Source organism: Sus scrofa, chromosome 14 (assembly GCF_054392235.1).
Source record: "Sus scrofa isolate SSC_HxYL_T2T_F1_AM1 chromosome 14, Sscrofa_HxYL_maternal_Yorkshire_Landrace_v2.0, whole genome shotgun sequence".
Classification (NCBI taxonomy): Eukaryota; Metazoa; Chordata; class Mammalia; order Artiodactyla; family Suidae; genus Sus; species Sus scrofa.
The window spans coordinates 118,726,465-118,749,624 of record NC_139396.1 but is presented as its reverse complement, the minus strand read 5'-3'; the positions used below and the strand labels follow the sequence as shown (position 1 = coordinate 118,749,624).

At 34.4% G+C, this 23,160-nt stretch overlaps 2 long non-coding RNA genes across 11 annotated transcripts in view; one reads left to right on the top strand and one right to left on the bottom strand.

Annotated features, from left to right (window-relative positions):
* The window catches only part of LOC102159151 (uncharacterized), a 662,825-nt gene that overhangs the window by 480,595 nt on the left and 159,070 nt on the right, over window positions 1–23,160 (top strand). The window lies entirely within an intron of this gene.
* LOC102159032 (uncharacterized) overlaps window positions 1–23,160 on the bottom strand; it is an 83,050-nt gene that overhangs the window by 39,508 nt on the left and 20,382 nt on the right. The window lies entirely within an intron of this gene.

The window sequence follows — 23,160 nt, the reverse complement described above, 5'->3', positions numbered from 1 at the left end:
TAGTATTGGAAGTCCTAGCCACAGCAGACAAACAAAAGAAATAAAAGGTATCCAAATTGGAAGAAAAGAGGTAAAACTGTCACTGTATGCAAAGACATGATGTTTTATGTATAGAAAACCTTAAGGAGTACACACCAAAACTACTCAAAGTGATCAACAAATTCACCAAAGTAGCAGGATATAAGATTAATATTCAGAAATCAGTTGCATTTCTGTATCCCAACAATGAAATACTAGAAAAGGAATAAAAAAAATCAATACCTTTTAAAATTGCACCCAAAAAATTAAGTACCTGGGTATAAACCTGACCAAGGATATGAAAGACTTATATGCTGAGACCTGTAAAACATTAATCAAGAAAATTAAAGAGGATTCAAAGAAACGGAAAGATATTCCATGCTTCTGGGTTGAAAGAATTAATATCATAAAAATGGCCATACTACTCAAAGTAATCTACAGACTCAAAGCAATCCCTATCAAATTACCCATGACATTTTTCACAGAACCAAAACAAACAATCCAAAAATTTACATGGGACCACAAAAGACCCAGAGTTGCCAAAGCAATTCTGAGGAACAAAAAAACCAAGCAGGAGGCATAGCTCTCCCAGTCCTCAGGCAATATTACAAAGCCGCAATCATCAAGACAGTGTGGTACTGGTACCAAAACAGACATACAGACCAATGGCACAGAATAGAGAACTGAGAAATAAACCCAGACACCTACGGTCAATTAATCTTTGACAAAGGAGGCAAGAATATAAAATGGGAAAAGATAGTCTTTTCCGTAAGTGGTACTGGGAAAAATGGACAGCTGCATATAAATCAATGAAACTAGGACACACCCTCACACCATGCACGAAAATAAACTCGAAATGGCTTGATGACTTAAATATAAGACCATCAAACTTCTAGAAGAGAACATAGGCAAAACATTCTCTGACATCAACCATACGAATGTTTTCTTAGGTCAGACTCCCAAGGCAACAGAAATAAAAGCAAAAAATAAACCATGGGACCTAATCAAACTGACAAGCTTTTGCACAGAAAAGGAAACCATAAAAAAAGAAAAAAAAAATACAACTCCTCAGGAATGAGAGAAAATACTTGCGAATGATGCAACTGACAAGGGCTTAATCTCTAAAATATACAAACAACTTATACAAATCAACAGCCCCCCCCCCAAAAAAAAAAAAAAACCAATTGAAAAATGGGCAGAAGACCTGAATAGACATTTCTCCAAAGAAGATATACAGATGGCCCACAAGCAGATGAAAAATTGCTGAACATCACTAATTATTAGAGAAATGCAAATCAAACTACTATGATGTGCCACCTCACACCTGTCAGAATGGCCATCATTAACAAGTCAACAAATAAATGCTAGAGAGTATATCAAGAAAAGGGTATCCTCCTACACTGTTGGTGGGAACGTAAATTGGTACAACCAGTATGGAGGTAACTCAGAACACTAAACGTAGAACTATCATATGACCCAGCACTCTTGGGCATATATCTGGCCAAAACTTTCATTGAAAAAGATACATACACTTATATGTTCATTGCAGCACTATTCGCAATAGTGGAGACATGGAAACAACCTAAGTGTCCATCAACAGATGAATGGATTAATAAGATGTGGTACATATACACAATGGAATACAACTCAGCCATAAAAAAACCCAAATTAATGCCATTTTAACAACATGGATAGAACTAGAGAGTCTCATACTGAGTGCAGTAAGTCGGAAAGAGAAAGACAAATACCATATGATATCACATATCTGGAATCTAATATATGGTGCAAATGAACCTTTCCATAGAAAAGAAACTCATGGACTTGGAGAACAGATTTGTGGTTGCCAAGGGGAGGATGAGGGAGTGGGATGGACTGGGAGTCTGGAATTAATAGATGCAAACTATTGCATTTGGAGTGGATAAGCAGTGAGATCCTGTTGTATAGCATAGGGAACTATACGTAGTCACTTCTGATGGAACATGATGGAGATGTGAGAAAAAGAATTATATATATATATATATATATATATATGACTGGGTCACTTTGCTATACAGTAGAAATTGACAGAACACTGTAAACCAACTATAACAGAAAAATAAAAAATCATTAAAAAAAATTGTGTTGACTGAGGTATAGATGACTGTGTTGTAAAATGCTGGAAGGTGAGGACAGGAGAAATAAAATTCTAGATGATCCTATCCTAAGATTGCTTTGTGATAATCTTCTCCCTCAGCTTTAAAAAAACAATGGAAGAAACAAATAAATTAATTAAATTAATTAAAAAAATAAAACACCAAACTAATTTATAAATGCTGAGTGACTCTAGTTAATGTAAAGTCATGTAGCATTCCAACTGGTAACTCATACCCTTAGAATAACTACTTTCTTGTACACTGTCAGCTTCATCTTAAATACAATCACACTCTTAATATGCAGATTTTATCTAGAAATCTTTTATTGCACTTCCCTGGAATTGCTGGTTAAATGCTTTGTAAACATACAAACTTTATTACACGCTGGCTCAAAATAGATCTTCCATTATAAAGAAAGCCTTTCACAGACCCAGACATCATAATGGAATAAAATATTTGTATTTATGTTTTACTGTCATGTTATCATCATAAAACCTGGGATAAGGAAAAGATATTTACAATTTTTAAAAAAAGCGTTTATTGACTGTTCACATACACATACCCTCTATCCTAAAATGTGTCTTTCCTAATGATACCAAATAACTACTTCAACATAAAAGGAATAAAATTAAAATGTCTTTGATACGATACCCTTTAATCTTTTCCTATAGTAAAGTTTTACTAGCTTATTATTGCCTGGAATTGGTAAGACATTTAAAATATATCAGGAAAGAATTGTGTGGGTCCTTATACCCTATGATGAGTCACTTTTATTTGTTTTCCTATAAGATAGTTTTCAGAAGTCAACATGTACAAGTAAAATTATTGTAGAAATTAATGGTAATTCTGATTTGAAGCTGAATTCCTTAGAAAATTGTAGGGGAAGTGGAAAGCTGAAATAGAGTAGTCTTTATAGTTTGAATTTTCTAAATTTATTGATCATTGGTTTTTCTTCCACGTGGCCAGGTAGGTGGCATAACCACTTAAAAAAAATAGGCTATTATGTAAAATATTCAGTCAGACCAAAAATCAGTTGTGTTGTTTTTATTATATAAACTAATGGCTGTAGCATTATATTAAAAATTAGAATTATCCTATTCTTTGTTTAAGCAAAAATACCCATAGTATATGAGTATAGTAATTAACATATGCAGTATGTTCGTTGCAAGAAGTCTTTCTTTAAATGTTGGAAAACAAATTTTAGTCCAACAAACTCAACTAAGTAATAAATAATGGAGAAGGAGTGTGGAACAGTGAAACAACTTATGGACTGGCATCAGTTTGGGTCCTGATCCAGATCTGGTGCAAACTGGCTGTATGAACTTTAGCAAATGGTTTCCTCTCTCATTTTTCTTGGGAATACAATTTTAGCAGTCCATCACCTTAACCACTTGGCCACCTCGTCCCCACTAAGGAATAAAATTTTAAGAGTTAAACTCCCAGGTCTCTTTCAGATCTAAAATTCTGGGGATTCTACTTGGTGGAAAATATTTTCAAGCACTCTTTATCAAGAAAAAAAAAAAAAAGCCTCCTTAAAAAAAAATTCAAACGGAGTTTCCGTCGTGGCGCAGTGGTTAACGAATCGGACTAGAAACCATGAGGTTGCGGGTTCGGTCCCTGCCCTTGCTCAGTGGGTTAATGATGCCGCGTTGCCGTGAGCTGTGGTGTAGGTTGCAGATGCGGCTGGGATCCCACGTTGCTGTGGCTCTGGCGTAGGCCGGCAGCTGCAACTCCGATTCAACCCCTAGCCTGGGAACCTCCATATGCCGCTGGAGCGGCCCAAGAAATAGTAAAAAGACCAAAAAAAAAAAAAAAAATTCAAGCGGTGTAGAGAAATAGCTGTTCAAATTTTCTGTGTGCGTGCGTGTAAAATCCTAAGAAAAAAAGGCCTATTTAATGTTTTTAAAAATTAACCAACTATATATTACAGATTAAAAAAGAAGTATAGGAGTTCCCGTCGTGGCGCAGTGGTTAACGAATCCGACTAGGAACCATGAGGTTGCGGGTTCGGTCCCTGCCCTTGCTCAGTGGGTTAAGGATCCGGCGTTGCCGTGAGCTGTGGTGTAGGTTGCAGACGCGGCTCGGATCCCGCGTTGCTGTGGCTCTGGGGTAGGCCAGTGGCTGCAGCTCTGATTGGACCCCTAGCCTGGGAACCTCCATGTGCGGCGGGAGCGGCCCAAGAAATAGCAACAACAACAACAAGACAAAAGAAAAAAAAAAAAAAGTATAATTTTTAAAAATTAAAAATACATTAGTCTTCTAAATTATTACAGGGGTTAATCTTGGAGTTCATCTGCTTGGTTCTGTGAAATAGTATTAACCCATGAATGTTAGCTGTAGATGCCACATGACAGCAGGGGGAGCTCTAATACTGTTTTGTTTTATGTTTGTTCCCTGTGGATTTAGGAAATAATTCATTTTTAATTTGGTTGTGAAAATTAATATTTACATATGATAAGCCTTCAGATACTGGTTCAAAGTGCCATTATAACATTTCGTCAGCCACCTTTATTGAGTTCATCTTTGGAAAAGTATTATTATTCAAAATTCTCTTTATAGGAAAACAAGATATGTGTGAATATTTGTGTTATGTGTATATCCAATTTAATGATGAAGAAATTTACTTGTCAGAATGTTCATAATCTTTCAAAGTGACCACATAAGTAAATTTAATTTCTAGTTGGGTTTTTTTTTTTTTCATTTTTCTCCAAAATACTTTTTATTATGGGTTAGCTTAATTCCATACAGAATTCATCTAATATTATTAAAGTGGGAATATTGTTTTTTCCTGGATAGTATTATCTAAAGGTGAGCACAGAGAAATTAAATAAGAGTATTTCAATGAGCTAAAATCTTATATATATGAATATACTACAGATTGTTCTGTTATCAGGGATCAAGATAAAAACTAAGATGGCAAGATGGTAATTTTTTGTGCTTTTAAAAGAAAAACTTACAAATGAAAAATAAGAAGCCCACTGAAACAGAAATACAAAAAAAAATTTGTGAAGTTCTCCATATCCTTTCCGTTTCACTAATCCTCAAAAATATTAATCTTTTGTAGTGTAGTATCCTATTTAGCCAGCAACTTTACCTATTCCCTTGTCTAAACCATTCCTTCTTAAAAGTTTATATGAATTATTAATACAAATGTTAATATTGGGATCATATTGCAGCACAGATTCTGTATTGTAATAGATCAATAGGTCTGGAATGAAGCTTTCACTAATGAGTTTATAGAAACCCTAGTGGGTTGCTACTGCTGCTGCACCATGGACCACACTTTGATATGGCTGGGAGGTACCATATCTAAGCTTGGTAAATCTCCTACACCTCAAATATCCACTGTCCTTCTTACTTTTCTGTTAGGTGAAAATGACAATTGAAGCTAAGATGGTAGAGTATTCATTAGGCTGGATGTCTGACTGCATGGAGATTTCTCTAATGCTAATTGGCGATTGAATTTATATAATTGAGAAATAAACCTTTGTTGTATTAAATCACTGAAATTTAGGGCTTAGTTGTATCAACTAACCTTATCTTACTAATATATGCATATTAATAGTATTTTTACCAATGATGGTTTATACTTTTTTTTTGCTTTTATAAGAAACATAAATGATAAATTCTAAAAGTAGACTTTCTACTCAAAATGGAATACACGGGAGTTCCGTTGTGGCGCAGCAGAAGCAAATTCGACTAATATCCATGAGGACATGGGTTTTATCCCTGGCCTCACTCAGGGGGTTGGTGATCCAGCATTGCTGTGAGCTGTGGTGTACATTGCAGACATGACTCAAATTCCGCGTTGCTGTGGCTGTGTGTAGGCCAGCAGCTCTGGCTCCAATTTGACTCTTAGCCTGTGAACTTCCATATGCCTCAGGTGTGGCCTAAGGAAGCAAAAAAAAAGAATACAAATTTTAAGTAATAAATACTACCAAGTTGAAATTTTAAAATACTATATCAAGTTACATACCTAAAAGGAAAAAAAAAAAAAACTATATATTTAAAAAAATTCTCACCTCTAAAAGGTAATCCTGATTTTTTTAAAAAATGGTAAAAATACATAAAATTTACCATCTTAACCATTTTTCAGTGTATTGTACAGTAGCGTTAAGTATATTCACATAGTTACATGAAAGCTCTCCAGAACTTTTTGCTTTGTAAAACTGAAACTCTGTACTATTTAATAACTCCCCATATCCCCTTCTTCCTAGTCCCTGGTAAGCACCATCTTTCTTTCTCTTTCTATGAATTTGACTGCTTTAGATACTTCTAATAAGTGGAATCATTCAGTATTTGTCTTCTTGTGACTGACTTATTTTACCAAGTATCATGTCCAAGATGTATACACATTGTAGAAAGTGACAGGATTTCTTTCCTTTTTAAGGCTGAATAATATTCTGTTGTACATATGTACCACATTTGGTTTATCTTAATAATTTTTAAACTTTATCTGATGGGTAACTACAAAACAATAATGTTCTTTACATTAGTATACTTTATTATACATAATAATTAAAATACATTTTTTATTATCTAGAAATTAACCAATTTGTCCAGTAATTTACCTGGGACTGTTTTTGTCAATTTTTCTGTTATATATGGTGTATTGATTTGTACAAACTCATTATACATCATTTATTCTAGCCCTTTAGGTGTTATATACTTATTTTAATCATCACTGTTTAAAACAAATATGTAATCAGAACTGGCAATATTTTCTCATATGGTTTCTAGGCAACAGTGTCTTTGGTCTTATATGCAGAAATAATTTAGGCTTGGTGATTGGATTTTCAAATAAACTCTGAAACTGAACACTACACTGTAGAAAAAAACTTTATAATGGCTATATTATCTCTATTCCTTTCCCTAGTAAAAATTGAATAAATAAGGAGTTCCCCTTGTGGTGGAACAGAAATAAACCCAACTAGTATCCATGAGGATGAGGGTTCGATCCCTGGCCTCACTCAGTTGGTCAAGGATCTGGAGTTGTCATGAGCTGTGGTGTAGGTCACAGATGTGTCTTGGATCTGGTGTTCCTACAGCTATGGTGTAGGCTGGCAGCTGCAGCTCTGACCACTAGCCTGGGAACTTCCATATGCCATTGGTGAGACCCTAAAAATAAATAAATAAATAAATAAATAAATATTAAATAAATAGTGACAATTCATTAAAATTTGAACTAATGTAATGTATCCTGAACAATACTTAGAGATTCCCAGTAACCCTTTTATTCAACAACCCACACACATTTTCCTAAACAGCCACTGTTTTTTCATTTTGTCTCATGTTAAACGTAGGATCTCCTTTATTTATTTATTTGTCTTTTTCGTCTTTTTAGGGCGGCAGCTCACAGCATATGGAGGTTCCCAGGCTAGGGGTCTAATCGGAGCTGTAGCCACCGGCCTACTCCACAGTCACAGCAATGCCAGATCCGAGCTGCCTTTGTGACCTACACCACAGCTCACAGCAATGCAGGATCCTAAACCCACTGAATGAGGCCAGGCATCAAATCCTCGGTTCCTGGTCAGATTGCTTTACTCTGCGCCACAACGGGAACTCCAGGATCTCCCTTAAGTAAAAGCTTGCAGCAAAGTGTTGATTGTTCTCTTTTTGTGAAATTCCACTGCAGTCATCTCTAAGAATAGCCTGGATTCTTGATGATTTTCTGAGAGTGATTTTCTGAATCCTCCATGTTAATCTTAAACCGATTTATCCTTCTTCTATGCCTGAAGGGAAAGACATCTGCCCATGACCTTCCGCATAATTAGCCTTCATATTAGAAGATTAGAAAATTGTCTTTGCCTTCTGCTTATGATAAAACATTAAAATGCAGTTTTGTTTCTTCTAGTAATGAACTTTTAAATATGGGTAAAAACAAACTCTTCTTGATATTTATAATAGTGGGAATAAGTTGTTAAGAATTAGGAAAGATCAGACCTCAAGGGATTTTTTTAAAGCTGAATATAAATTTGAAAGCAATACATGAATTTAAGCATCTGCCAAAAGGCTCAGCTTTATATAAAATGGGAAATTCCAAGTTAAAAATATATATATAAACTAAATTGGATTTGCAAGTCTAAATATTTCTGTAGGAGATAGAGATGTGAATATTGTCATTTCCAAATTTCTCTGCTATACAACCACAGGATTTATTTCAAAATTTTGTGTTTTATGGATGACTGAGATCCAAAGTTAGAAATTACCAAGAAAATAATTTATGAAGAAAGTCAGATCGTCTGACATTTGCAAAAATTAGAAGAAACAGCCTTCAATGTTCACAAAATGTAAAGGCACATTAGGCAGCCAATTAAGCCAGTTTGACATATTAAAAAACCAAAACACCGAAAATCAAAATGAAACAAAATATGTATTTCAGTGAAATACTGCTCCATATCTGTACCACTTCACTCATGGCCAATAAAATATTTGATAATAGAGCTTGTTTGGCGAAACGTTTGCTGAGAGAAAAAAATATATGCTACTAATAAGCTTGCTTTACTGAGAAAAGACTTGTGGCTGCCTGATGGGAGGGGGAGGGAGTGGGAGTGATCGGGAGCTTGGGCTTATCAGACACAACCTAGAATAGATTTACAAGGAGATCCTGCTGAATAGCATTGAGAGCTTTGTCTAGATACTCATGTTGCAACAGAACAAAGGGTGGGGAAAAAAAATGTAATTGTAATGTATACATGTAAGGATAACTTGATCCCCTTGCTGTACAGTGGGAAAAGAAAAAAGTTTGCTTTACTGGAAAACAGACTCTGAAATGAAGATTAGCATGCAGATCTATTAGAAATATTTTGAAGCTCAACATCTGCAGAAAGGAAATGAAGGAAGGATTGGGCAGAAGATGAAATGAAGCAGTGATAATGTTTCTGTGGAAGTCTGATCCAATACTGTGGATGGATAATCGTTAAGATAGAGTAACCCTTCAAAGCTATCCCAGATTGGGAAGAGAGTCAAGTATTTGTATTCCCACATGGATCAAGTCTTGGATGCAGGCTAACACTGGAAGGGGGTCTGAATTTAGGTGATTTCCAAAAGGAGATGACAGTCAAGGGTTGTATAAACAAAAAGCAAGTGGTTGCTATGATAGTAGTAACTACAGTAGTTAATTCTTTGAGATATAAAATCTAATAATTTATTCTGAAAGTTTCTTTTTGATGTATAATTAAGACCTGAATTTTCTAGCAGTATTCCCTTTTATTATTTTTTTCAGAATTTATTCTGTTTCTTCATCCCAAGTATTTTGAAGAGAGATTATTGAAGATCAATAGATTTTGTTTGTTTGTTTGTTTAACCAGCTTAGATTAAGGCATTTTCATAACCTAGAAAATGTCAGGTTCTAGACCAAGGCTGGGAGGGTTCATAATATGAACTGGAACAGGTATTCTCTGGCTTTTCCAGCAGTCCTGGAATAACTTCTCCCTTAGCTTCAAACTTAAGCTCAAATTATCAGTGGTCGATCCTCTGGCTAAACTAAGCAGTAATTCTCAAACCTTAGTGTGATAAGAAAAAGCAGAGAAGTCTGATAAAATTGCAGAATTTCAGTATAAAACTCTCAAATTCTCATTTAATAAACCTGTGAAGGGGCCCAGAAATCAATACAATAAACAACCAATCCAGATGATTTGAATACAGTGGTTAACTGATAACAGTTTGAGCAATACTTAGGGCTGTACATAAATTGAGTATGGTAAGCCCAGCCTTTGAGTGATAAACATCCTATAGATTTTTAACTAGTAAAAATGTAATGCATTTGCAGTTTACTTTACATGCAGTGGATTAAAATACTAAAAGACAAATCATGCCTTTGTTTTCTGATGCATTTATTGATCCTTTGTATTGATTTATGTTAAATGACTATGCAATAATTAACAAAATAATTTCTAATTCAGCTAGAAAATCTTCTCTGTCTTGACTGATTTTCATCTATAAGTAAATTTAAGATCTGCTTTTAGGAGTAAACCTCATAATTACTCCAAATGTTGTGATTTAGGCATGGTGATTAAAATATAGTCATTTATTTTCCAGAGAATTCCAATCATTAGTAGAATTTAAACATATTCCTGTCAACTGCTTTAGCTACATTACCAATTCAGATTCTCATCTCAGTTTATGTAACTCTTTACAGAGTTGTTATGTTTTATTTTTTAGGCTAAATTCCCTTTTATTTGCAGCAATAATTATTATAACCAATCTTGACAGCAAGATGCAGATGAACCTCTCTGTTGCAAAAGGCAATTTTCATTCTTAGCATAAACAAAATCTGTATACCTGCCCGAAATGCATTCATCCGTAGAAAAAAATTAAACTTCCATTAAAAGATAAAATAAATAGCGTAACATAATATAAAAGCAAGTTAAGGTAGTAGAAATATGGTATACACCAGACCTCTTTCTATTTTTATATAAAAATCACTGTTAACTTTTTGACTATTTCTTTTATAAGGCTTCTTAAAAACATGAGCACTATTGAATTCATGAATTTTAAAATGAGAAACAAAGGATGTATTTCTCAAAATTGCATTAAAAATGGGTGGGAATTGACTTTCATCTGGCTATAGACATGAAGATATTTTCTTCAAAGGAAAAGGAAAAAAAAAAAAAAAAACCTGAAATAATTCCCTCTTAAAGACAGAAAAAAGGTTACCTTTGACTGAGATATTTCAATTATTACAAAGTATGAATTATTCAGATTATCTCAATATAATTATTAAAAGTTATAGTTTATTTAACACTGTTTTTAGCTCCAGGCTTGTAGAAGACATCCTAAGGTTTCAGTCATTCCAGTTTTGATTCCTCTATCTCTCTGTAGTAGGGCCACAACATGAGTTTAGAATTGAATTTATAAGTATTTATTGAGCACATACACAGAAAATATGTACATATGACTAGCAGGAAAGAAAAAAGTGCAGCTAAAAGAAAGCATTCTATAGTAAAAGTGACTACCAAACAAGTGATAGAACTAGAATTAAAAATACTTTTGCAGACTGCTGATTCCACACAGTTAATTGTGATTATATAAAGTTTCAAGAGACCAAAACTCTCACTGCTATAGTGAGAATTAGTTGGGTACTTTTTGTTGTTTTTGTTGTTTAACTCATCAGAGATCTGAGGACAAAGTCACCATCATCCTACTATTTTTGTTTGTTTGTTTATCCCTTGCTATTTGTTAAGTTTCGTGTTGAGAACTTGATATAAGGTGTTATATAGGTGTTTCTCATTGTTTAATCCCCACTACCTTTCAAAATGTCTCCTGTATGAAAGGGGTGAATGTCATGGAACCAAATGCTCTAATGAGAAAATACTTGTGAGAGATTTGGAAGGCAAAAGAGAGAAAGAAGCTATCTTTCTCCTCCTATAAGCCAAGGGATATACAGTAGAGTTTGGCAGATACATAGTTTTGCAGTAGCTTCATCATTTTGGTGGAAATTGCTAATTGGGATAATTGCAGGCACTTCTGACCATTGATACTCCCTCATCTGAAAGGCCTAGGAGGCAATCCTGAGATCTGGAGATGACTTTGCCCAAATTTTACTCCTCCATCTTTTTTAACAGTTTGTAAGCACTTCATTCCTTGTACAGTATTCCTTCCTTCTTGATTCCTGGAACATTTATGTTTTCCAGACCTTACCCTGACACTGATTCTTATAAATTATTTCCTCTACAGTGAGTTTAGATATGTTTAGGCCATGTTCAAATTTAATATATTTTTCTAGAGATCCACAACACAAGGAAAATGTGATTTTAATGTTTATAGTAAATGTTTAAGTGACTCTTTATATAGATAAAATACCCTGAAAACTTTTAGTAGATTTTAATAAGTTACTGTATCTGCAACCTATACTGTGGCTTGTGGCAACACCAGATCCTTAACCCACTGAGCAAGGCCAGGGATTGAACTTTCATCCTCATGGATACTAGGCTGATTCTTAGTCCACTGAGACACAACAGGAACTCTCAGGTTTGCCTTTATTTGAATAGTTTATAGAAAATTTAGAAAGCATGAAATGAAAGTATTTTTACAGATAACATGATAAATAAATTTACAATTTAGGTTAAATAAAAACAACTCTTCTCAATAGTAAGTCTACAGAATTCTACTGACCTTGAGATATTATACATACCCACAGGGCTTTTTGATCTGTTCTGCCAACAAAATGCTCCAATGATACCAGTGTAAACTATCTGAATAAAAATGATAGAGGGGAATTACAGAGTGTAGCAAATGCACTACAGCAGAATGTAGTACCTTTGATAGAGATCCAAGTTTAACTTTAATATCTACCGTGTTCTTTGGATGGGCTTGCTTTTGTTTGTTGATTCTAATATGAATGTGTACAACAGATAATATTGTCTATACCCTCAAGGAGATCAAAGATTAGTTCAGTGCTGCCATTTTCTTATTCTGTAGCTTGACTGAGAAAAGCTCAAAGAAGCATATTCCCTTAGATGTTGTAGCAGTTAGGACAAATTATTTGACAACCTGGTCATATAGCTGTAGTAACATGGATTAGCTCTGTTTCAGCACATAACTGGGGATGTATAGCTCCATCAAACTAAGAAATGGCAGTAATATAAGAACATGTGTTGTAAATGGGGCAGTTTAGCAAAGCATTTAACAATAATTTTGCTGGAAATTGCAGTAAAGGGAACAAGAAGTTCACACATCATGCAATACTTACTCTTGTAAACATTTACAATGAGGTGATTAAAGGATCATTTGCTCTTTATGTCTACCATTTCACCATTTGGGGCTTTATATACTAACTTTTAGCAGCAAATGATTATGGTTCAAAAGACAACTACCTTATTTATTATAATGCATTTTTTAAGGAAAGAGTAGAGGATAATTTATCTATAGTAAATAGTTGAGACTATTTGTTGGCTGGAAAAATCAAACTGTAGTCACTAATCTGAGGTATGAATAACAAATCAAATTTGCATCCTTAATGCAAAAGATTTTTCAACTATTAGACACTGTATATGTAGCTTTATTAGTGTTCAAAGAAATAACTTCAATTTCTGAGTTAAATATACCATTTGAAATCATTTTTAAGGCAATAGAAAATTTAAATGTATAACACAAAAACATATATTTATAAGTGTAATTATTGTAATTTCTAAATCATTCTGTTTATATGAGATACAGAATATAAACTGTAATAAGCAGTTAAATCTATAGGATTCGAAAGTTTGAAGTGATCTTCATGAGTGATGAAAGTTGTATTTTTTCACTGAAACAGCACAGTTTAGAGTTCAAACTCTAAAGTATGTGTCTATGTATATACATTCAAAGATTAGAAGTCAGAACTCTTACTTAAGATGAAAGCCTAAGTGAAATCTCCAAAAGATAATGCCCAATTGGAATCAGAGGCGGAGGGAGAAGTGGATATCTGTAAGATCCCCATCATCGAGTAAATAGTCCAAACTCATAGGTGGGGAGTGGCATTCTGTGGAAAATCAATAATGGACATGCGTGCAAAGGTCTGGGGTTTGAGGCATCAGCCTAATACACACCATTTTTTTTTTTTTTTCAGGAGAAAACAGATGATACAGTCTTCCCAATTTCCAAATCCAAGTAGACTGGACCAGATGCTGGTCAAAAACTTTAAAGCACAGACCCATGTTTTTCATTAGGAAGAAACAATTATAGGGTGACATATCATGGTGGGGAAAAATGATGTACCCTTGACTTAGAGCTCCTTTCTTTGAAAATACTTGATAAACGTACTTTCTAGCTCTTTGCCTTTGAAACAGAACCATAATATGGTTTACTTATGTCAGTGTTTCTCCAAGTTGGCAACTAGTGTCAATCTCCAGAAAGAGTTCTTTCTGAAGCAAAAGAAATGATTAAGTAGCTGTGGACTATCTTTCTAGAGTTGAAGAGGTTTACCAGGCTCTAACTGTTTTTGTAATTTTTTTCTCCAGTTCTTGAATTTTATATGACTGTATTTTAACTTCTGATATATCCTGCTTTTTCTCTCTAAATACTTCTCTGGAATCTGTTTCTGTAGAATAGCTATGGTTTTCTGAAGGTGGTGGTTAAGCTTCTTCCTTGTGTTGCAGTGTTGAGTACATGACATAGTTGAGCTTTTCTGCCTTTGGGTTGCTTCATGTAGGACACTTTTCCCTCTGAAAGTTCAATAACATCCTCCATAAAACTTGAAAAATTTCCATTGAATTTTATCTTGATATCATGTTTATCCTTTCTTTGTTCCCCAATTGATTTGGAGATTTTCCACTAGAATTTTTTTTTTTTCAAGCCTGTTTAGAATTTGTTTAAGCCTATGCAATTCCATAGAGAGAATATTTTTCAATCTTTTTTTTTTCCCAAAAGCTGTCATCTACTTTGATCATCTACTCGTAATTTAAAATCACAACATAAATTTTAAAAAAATTTCTTCAGTGGTGGATTCCAGCTCTGGCTCCATAGGTGGTGCAGTTGTTTTGATGGCCCCCTATAAAATCAGATCTGGGAGTTCCTGTTGCAGCCCAGTGTGTTAAGAACCCGACATAGCATCTGTGAGTATGCAGGTTTGATCCCTGGCCTCAATCAGCATGTTAAGGATCTAGCATTGCTGCAAGGTGTTGTATAGCTAGCAGATGTGGCTTGGATCTGGTGTTTCTGTGGCTGTGGTGTAGGCTGGCAGCTGCAGCTATGATTCGACCCCAGCCTGGGAACTTCCACATGCTGCAGATGAGACCCTGTAAAAGAAGAAAAATAAATAAATAAATAAAACAAAATAAAACAAAATCAGATCAGGCTATGAACAAGTGGTTAAATAACCAAGCTAACAACTGGAATAGGAAGATGCTTTTTTTTTGTCTTTTTTTTTTTTTTTTTGTCTTTTTAGGGCCCTACCTGTGGGCCCAGCCTAGAGGCAAAAACCGCCACAACAACAACAAATCCGAGCCATGTCTGTGACCTACACCACAACTCATGGCAATGGCAGATCCTTATCCCACTGAGCAAGGCCGGGAATCGAACCTGCATCCTCACAGATACTAGTCAGATTTGTTCCCGATGAGCCCCGCCTGGAACTATGGAAGATGCCTTTGACATTAGAAATTTTAGGGCAAGATCATAGTTGCCACTGTGGCAAAGGCTGACCTGAGCTTGAGATCCAACTTTCTTAAACTCATCTATGAGAGCCTAAAGAAATATAACCAGACACAATAGATACATCAATATGGGATATACAAAAAATGTTTTAATAATTCAAAAAAAGGCTGGAAAAGGAAATGAATTAATTAAAAATAATTGAACAAACAAAACAAAGAATAGTTTAGTGGACTTAAATCCAGACATATCAATCAGTTTAAATGCAAATTTCCTATACACGCAAGTTAAAAAAAAAAAACACTCTCAGACTGAATAATAAAGTAATATCTATATCCATCTATTTTTCTATCTATCTATCTATCTATCTATCTATGGTTTCAAGAGGAAGAGTAGGGCAAAATATACCATTCTAACTAATAAACAACCTGAAGTGGCTCTATTAATATCACATGGATGAATTAGACTTAAGGACAAAGAAAAATTTTAGGTATAAAAAGGCATATAGCATAGTAATAAAAGGTCCATTTTTTCAAGAACACGTAATAATTCTAAATATGTACGTACACTAAACAGAGGTGTCCTCAGAGACAATTGAATTGCACACTTCTGTATGTTACATTGGTTGAAGATAAAATCTCAAGAGAAATTTGAAAATATTTTCAACTGTCACATATTAAAATATGGCATATCAAATTTTGTGGGATACAGCTAAAGCAGTGTTTAGCAAGAAATTCATTGCATTAAAATACTTCTGTTTAAAAAGGAAAAAAAATTGTAATAAAATATCAGAGCACCCAGTGTAAGAAACTAGAAAAGGAAGAGCAGAAGAAACTCCCAAAAAAAGCTGAAGGAAGGAAATTAAGATAGGAGTAAAAATAAAACTTGAAACATGAAAACAATCAAGAAAATCAGTGAAACAAAAGGATAATTCTTTACAAAGGTCAATAAAATTGACAGACTTCTAGCAAGTGTGACAAAGATAAAAAGAGAGAAGACACAAATTACCAATATCAGGAAACTGAACCATCACTAAGGATTCTCTGACCATTAAAATAATTAAAAATAATACTGTGGAAAATTCTATGCACATAAATGCAACAAAACATGAAATAACCTTTCTTTGAAAAAGATGAACTAACAAAACTCACCTATATTAAATAGATATTCTGAATAGTCTTATGCTTTTAAAGAAACAGTTTGTGATTGTAGATTGGGGTGGTGGGTTAACAGTCCTAAAAGTTGGGTTAACAGTCCTAAAAAGAGATAATAGAGAAAATCAGAGATGACCATTGCTCTTTGTTCAAGACTTCTTAATCCTTTTATCCCTATCCAAAATAGTAGAAAAATGATAAAGTACATATATATTTTTATAACTCTATGAGAGTTTTACTTTACTTTCTAAACATTTATTTTTGAAGACCAGTTTTAATCATGAGTATATTTAAGACCAAAGCAAATTAACAGGATCGTGAGGTAAAATACAGGATACTGATAAATGTGAATTTCTGATTAAATAGTGAACAATATATCTTGGATGAGTATGTCCCATGAAACATTTGAGATGTATAAAGTTAAAACACGAGCACACAAATCAAATACTCTGGAAATTAAAGAGAATTTGCTAAAGAGCAAAGTTCATAAAGTATTTCACCCAGCAATTTCAGAAAGTTCAAAATATATATATAACCTCTCTGGGAAATGTTTTTCTTTTAACATATGAGATATAGAATAGAAGGGAAAAAAAGGCTCTTCCAAAACAGTTATTAGCTAATCTTCTTAACATTGATGAGATTACCATTGAACATAAATCAAAAAATAAAATGTCCTTAAAATCTGGAAGAAAGCACTACTAAGTAATACAAATCACAAGCAGCCAAAAATGGCTATAAATCATTTTACAATACCTGAAAACAAATGACAATATCTGAAATCATTGGCAATGTCCCATATTGCAGGAGAAATAGCCAACACAGGTTTTCACATAATTTAATTAACTAAAAAATACCTCTTAGGGTTTCTAATTCTTTGTGATCATTCTCTCTTTCCTAAGATCCATACTACTAAAATGAAAGATTCTGACACACATTTAATTTATTTTTAGGGAAAAACCATACATGTAATAGCTCATTAGTAAGAGAGCTGAGACCCAGTTTATTCTGTACTCCATATATATATATTTAGGGCCACACCTGCGGGATATGGAGGTTCCTAGGCTAGGGGCCAATCAGAGTGGCCTACAACACAGACACAGCAAGGCTGAATCCGAGCCGCATCTGCAAACTATACCACTGCTCATGGCAATGCTGGATCCTTAACCCACTGAGCGAGGCCAGGGATCAAACCCACAACCTCATGGACCCACTGAGCAAGGCCAGGGATCAAACCACAATCTTATGGTTCCTAGTCGGATTCATTTCCACTCTGCCATTATGGGAGCTCCTATTCTGTACTCCTTAAATTGAGGTTAAGTATTCACATGCATAAGAGATAACCTTTCAGGGTATCCAAAAGCCGTAGAACAAATATGGGGAAACTTGTTAAAATATAAAATGAATAAAGGACATTCAGTTCCATAAGCTCTTGGTGTGCCAGTTTTGAGGGATATAAATATTGAAGTATTTCAGGAGATTTAATAACATAATGTTATTCAGGGAAAACATCATTCAGCTGTTAAAAGAATATAGTTGTCCCTCAATATCCACAGGGGATTGGTTCTAGGACCCCAAAGGATACCAACATCTGCAGATGCTCAAGTGCCTAATATAAAATGGTATAGTATTTGAACATAAACTATGCATATCCTCCTGCATGCTTTAAAGCATCTCTTGATTACTTATAATGCCTATTATAATAATGTAAATAGTTGCCAGAATGCAGAAGTTGGCAACAACCAGCCACACTTCCTCCCCTTTGAGTGTAAGAGAAATCTAACTCAGGTATGATGGTTCTTTGGGACACTAGCCTGCCATTTTCTCAGTCTGATGGCTCTCCAAATAAAGTTGTGACTTCTTACCCCAACACCTTATCTCTCAATTTATTGGCCTTTCATTTGAAGAGCAGTATGATCTTGGACTTGGTAACAATGGAATTAATTTCTTCATGAATTACTTCAGTGCTTTGTTTTATTTTTATTTTAATGACCATTTAAATGATGAGAAACCAACCTGAGAAAACAGTCTGCTGAGAAATAGAGACCCGGACTGCCTGTCTTTGCCACCTATCAATTACAAATGACATTTTTATGCCTTTTTCTCCCTTGTCACTGGCTGCTGAGCTACCTTGTAAAGGAGAGAATCACAATGACAATTCAGTGAAGTCATGGAACATGGAAAAGGCTAAAGGTACACAGTTTAGTGTTATCTTTCAGGGGACATATGAGGCCATAAAATTCTAACACCTAATTCCTGTGACAAAGCTTGTAAAAAGAAGAGAAAATAGTAATCATAAATCCAGCCCTCTGCCACAGACTGGAGCAGAAGAGAACCTGGTACAATTTAATTTGTTTTAGTTACAAGGTTAAGAAACTAATCTTGTGACAAACAGATCTATAATCAGGACTAAGCTTCAGCGTCCTTCAGATAATGAACTTTGTGATAGAAAATTGTAGAGGAGTTTTCTCAAGCAGCCTTTATTGCATTATATTTATTTCTTTTAAGAGTTTTCTTGGGTTTTGAAAGAATATATGAGATGTAATACAGTGAAATTTGGATTATTAAATTTTCTAATTATGTAAGAGGATATTATAGATATAACTACCAATTTATATATAACTATCCATTAATAACTACCAATTTGAAAATAATTTTTCTTTGCAATTGCAAATGCTTTGAGAAAGCATATCAATTTATGCAGCCTAAGTTTGAGTTATCTTTACAGTTAAATCAGAATTACCTGAAACATTTGCTCTTGTAGATTTGTCTGCTTTTCTATTTTTGCTTCTGGTCTGAAAAGATTTCAAGTCAAAATTCCAGAAAATTCATTCCTTTTTCAAAATTTTGAAATCTCTTAAGTTTTTATCTTTCAATTCTTAGACTATTTACTTTATCTCAAAAGGGAATACCATTATAATTTTATCCATTTCCCTGACTTTATTTGCATTTTATGACTCACTCCCAGATTTACATTACAAAAAAAAAAAAAAAGAAACAAATCTCTGAGGCATTGACCTCCTTATCTTCGACCCATATAATTCAATCTTCATGTATTCCATATCAGTGAATGGCACTGTCCCTCACTCAGTTGTACCACTAAGAAAACCTGGAGCCATTCTTGGTGCATTTCTCTAACTGTGCATATCCAATTGATTACTGAGTTCTGTAACATATACTGCCTAAATATTTGTTAATTAGTATGCTACTTTCCATCACCATCACCTCCACCATACTTTTTCGTCTTCCATTATCTCCTGCAGAAATTACTGTAATAGTTTCTTTTTAAAAAAAATATTATTGAAGTATAGCTGATTTACAGTGTTGTATTAATTTCTGCAGTACAGCAAAGGGACTAAGTTCTATATATTCTTTTTCATATTCTTTCCATTATTCACAGGATATTGAATATAGTTACCTGTGCTATACAGTGAAACCTTGTTGTTTATCCAGTCTATACACACACACACACAGTAGTTTGCCTCTGCTAATTCCAGACTCCCAATCCTCCCCTTCCCTACCCTTCTCCCAAAACCTCAAGTCTGTTCTCTATATCTATGAATCTGTTTCATTTTGTAGATAAGTTCACTTGGGCCATATTTTAGATGCTGAAGGAGGCAAGAATATAAAATGGAGAAAAGACAGTCTCTTTAGCTAAAAACTGGACAGGTGCATGCAAATCAATAAAACTAGAACACATCCTCACACCATGGACAAAAAAAAACCCCCTCAAAATGGCATAAAGACTTAAACATAAGACATGACAACATAAAACTCCTAGAAGTTTTTATTTCATAGATATGTGTCACATTTAGCTTCCACATATAAGTAATACTTGTTTTTCTTTTTCTGACTTAACTTTGCTTATTATGATAATCTCTGGGACCATCCATGTTGCTGCAAGTGGCATTATTTCATTCTTTTTTAATGGCTGAATACTCCATTGTATATATACACATACTGTATCTTCTTTATTCATCTGTCAGTGGACTTTTACGTTGTTTCCATGTCTTGGCTGTTCTCAAGTTATTGCTGCATGAACAGAGGAGTGCATGTGTCTTTTTGAATGGTGGTTTTGTCCAGATATATGCCCAGGAGTGGGATTGCTGGATCATGTGACAACTTTATTTTTTTTTTTTTTTTTGAGGATCCTCATCACTGTTTTCCATAATAGCTGCATTGATTTACATTCCCACCAACAGTTTGAGAGTTCCTTTTACTCCACACTCTCTCCAGCATTTTTTATTTGTAGATTTGTTAATTGTGGCCATTTTGACTGGTGTGAGGTGGTACCTCATTGTAGTTTTAATTTGCATTTATCCAATAATTTGCAGTAAATGGGCATATTTCCATGTGTCTGTTGGTCATCTGTATGTCTTCTTTGGAAAAATATCTAAGTCTTCTGCCCATTTTTCGATTGGGCTGTTTGTTTTCCTTATTAAATTGTATGATCTGTTTGTATATTTTGGAAATTAAGTCCTTTTTGGTCACATGCAGTAACCTCTTAATTGATCTTTTTATTCAATCCATTTTCCATGCTGAAGTGGAGAGTTATTTGTGCAAATCTGAACTTGCTCAACTCATTAACATTTGCCATCTCTTCATATCTCTCTCTCAGTCTGTCTCTCTCTTGCCCTCTCTCTCTCTCTCACACACACACACACACAAATCATTGTTTTAAGGAATAGCTGTTCCTTGTGCTTAGAATTTTTCTCCCTGTCCCTTTTATGCTCTATGCTAATTCTACTTGTTAACTTTTTTCCATGTCTTTTCCCACTACCTCAGTTTTGGACTTGTACCTCTCCATTATTCATCTCTGGCACCTTAGAGCCTTGTTTTTTCCTTTCCATAATATTTAGCAAAGTCTATTGTAATTGTATTGTCTGAGTTCTGTAGTGTAATCCCTTTAAGGGAAGATATTATGTCCATCTACTTAAATGTAGTATATTCAATGACTAATGTAATCGTATTTAATATATTTTTTAGCACTTAGTAGGTGCTCAGTAAATATCATTAGAATGAATAAATTAATGGATGAATGGAAAATAATTACATTCAAAAAGACATTTAGGAGTTCCTATTGTGGCTCAGCAGGTTAAGAACCCGACCATTATCCATGAGCATACAGGTTTGATCCCTGGCCTCGCTTAGTTAAGGATCCAGTGTTGCTACAAGCTGCAATGTAGGTTGCAGATGCATCTCGGATCTGATACTGCTGTGGCTGTGGTGCAGGCCAACAGATACAGCTCTGATTCAACCCCTAGACTGGGAACTTCCATTTTGCTGCAGGTGTGGCCCTAAAAAGAAAAAAACGAAAGGCGGGGGTGGGGGAGGGAGGGGAAAGAGGAGGGGGGAGGAGGAGGAGGAGGAGGAAAGAAATTTAAAAAGGCTATTGAAGTCTTTCTCAGGATAAAATGATTGTGTCCTTTGCTTTTATTTATTTATTTATCTTTTTGCATTTCTTGGGCCTCTCCTGTGACATATGGAAGTTCCCAGGATAGAGGTCCAATTGGAGCTGTAGCTGCCGGCCAACGCCGAGCCGCGTCTGCAATCTACACCACAGGTCAGGGCAACACTGGATCCCCAACCCACTGAGCAAGGCCAGGGATTGAACCCACAACCTCATGGTTCCTAGTCGGATTCATTAACCACTGAGCCACGACGGGAACTCCTGTCCTTTTCTTTTAGACATGGGGTCTCATTGTAATTAAACCTCTAAGAATATAAGTCATTCACTTTTCAGTCCTTTGTTTTGTTTTATTTTGTTTCTTCTTTGATTGGTCTTATTCTGCTTCCAAGAAAACATAGGAAATCAGTTCATAATTTCCTTTATATAGCTGCTGTCAAATATTTTTCCACTAAAAATCAAAGCCAGCTTTAAATCAAAGCAACATCTAAACTTCTTCCTTAGCCTGCTAATTTTGAACAAACTTATATAATTTTAAAAACCACAGTACACATCATTTTTAAAGCAGTTTAGGTTTACAGAAAAATTGACCAGAAAGTACACAGACTTGCCATATACCCCCTCTGCCTCCTCAGTTTTTCCTATTGGGAACAATATTACACTCTTGTGGTATATTTGTTGTAATAATGAACCAGTATTTATACTGGTTAATAAGTTAATAGCTTCCAGTAGAGTATACTATTTGTGAAAGTATGTTCTATGGATTTTTGACAAGTATAAATTCATGTATCCACTATTATGTTATCAGATAGACAATATTGTGTTGTCTTTTCTGGGTCTTTTGATTTTCTATATAAACTGTAGAATCAATTGCTAATATCCACAAAATAATATATTGAGATTTTAACTGAAATTATGCTGAATCTATAGATCAGGTTGGAAAGATCTGACATCTTTACAAGGAATTGATTTAATATCTTGAATTTAATGTCTTAATAGATCTATGCTTTGTCTTTCCTTCGAGGAATAAAGTCATGTGTGAAGGAATTATAATACCTAGACAAAAAGAAATTTTTAAAAATTTAATGGAGCTTAATCTTTAGAACAATTTTAGAGTTATAGAAAAATTGGAAGATAATAGAGTTTTGCATAGGGAAATATGGATTTTAATATAACAATACAAGGAATATGCCATTTTCCTACATATAATTATATGAGATCATTTGCTCTGTACTTGATTCAACAGTTTTAAAGTGCTTTTTGACCTTTCAAATTATACTTCTGGCATCAATTATACTTAGCAGGGAACTTCATATCCTTCCTCTCTCTATATATTTATTTTTAATTAGTTCCTTTACTCATTTTAAATGTTTTTATAAGA